Raw genomic sequence first — 1431 nt, 5'->3', positions numbered from 1 at the left:
CTTTGGAAGGAATGATGCTAAAGCTGAAACCCCAGTACTTTGGCCACCTCATGCGAAGAGTTGGCTCATTGGAAAAGACTCTGATGCTGGGAGGGATTGGGGGCAGGAGGAGAAAGGGACAACAGAGGATGAGATGTCTGGATGGCATGACTGACTCGATGGATGTGAGTCTGAGTGAACCCCAGGAGTTGGTGATGGACAGGGAGGCCTGGCGTGCTGCGATTCATGGGGTCGCAAAGAGTTGGACACGACTGAGCGACTGAACTGAACTGAAATCACCATAACAATGTGTCCTAAGGGGTAATATCCTAATGATGAGGTGATAGAGGCTGACTACTTCTGCTCCTGCTTGCTTAAGGCCCCATTTGTCAAACCCTTTTCCTGCTAGTTCAGTTCAGTTCAGTCGCTCAGTCATGTCCGACTCTTTGCGACCCCATGGACTGCAGCACACCAGGCTTCCCTGTCCATCACCAACTCCTGGAGGTTACTCAGACTCATGTCAGTGATGCCATCAACCATCTCATTCTCTGCCGTCCCCTTCTCCTCCCGCCTTCAATCATTCCCAGCATTAGTGTCTTTTCAAATGAGTCATTTCTTCGTATCAGGGGGCCAAAGTATTGGAGTTTCAGCTTCAGCATCAGTCCTTCCAATGAATATTCAGGACTGCTTTCTTTTAGGTTAGACTGGCTGGATCTCCTTGCTGTCCAAGGGACTCTCAAAAGAGTCTTCTCCAACACCACAGTTTAAAAGCATCAATTCTTCAGCGCTTAGCCTTCTTCACAGTCCAACTCTCACATCCATATATGACTATCGGAAAAACCAAAGCTTTGACTAGACAGACCTTTGTTGGCAAAGTAGTGTCTCTGCTTTTGAATATGCTGCTTATGTTGGTCATAACTTTTCTTCCAAAGAGCAAGCATCTTTTAATTTCATGGTGACAGTCATCATCTTCAGTGATTTTGGAGACAAAATATATAAAGGGATTCAGAGAGCAGAGGTTGATGGTAGGAGAGTCAGGGGCCATACTTGATATGTTCAGAGAGTACCACCCCTTTGCCTTCAGATCAAGCCCAAAACCTAACCTATCACATTAAGTCATTATCTGCAGAGGCCAATTTAAATGAAATTTTAAAGAATTATTGATTGAACTTGACTACCATTTACAGATGAGCTAAAAACAAAACAAAATGAACAAATCTCTATTTTTACTTAAAGGATTATACCTGCTTTTTTTCCTTGAATGTTGTCTTATTTCCTTGGAGGAGAAGGTATTAGAAATATTAGAAGAATTACCAAGTTTGTTGTCATTTCTACCTGGCCAGATTAGTTGAGTTTATACAAACTCTACAATTTCATATATATGTAATATTGGGGGGGAAAAGTCATTCATCTCTCTTTGTCATTTATACAGAAAAAGATGCTTAACCTCAT

This window comes from Bison bison, unplaced genomic scaffold (assembly GCF_000754665.1).
Source record: "Bison bison bison isolate TAMUID 2011002044 unplaced genomic scaffold, Bison_UMD1.0 scf7180017864240, whole genome shotgun sequence".
Taxonomy (NCBI): domain Eukaryota; kingdom Metazoa; phylum Chordata; class Mammalia; order Artiodactyla; family Bovidae; genus Bison; species Bison bison.
The sequence above is the reverse complement of the archived record's forward strand: the minus strand, read 5'-3'. Positions refer to the sequence as shown.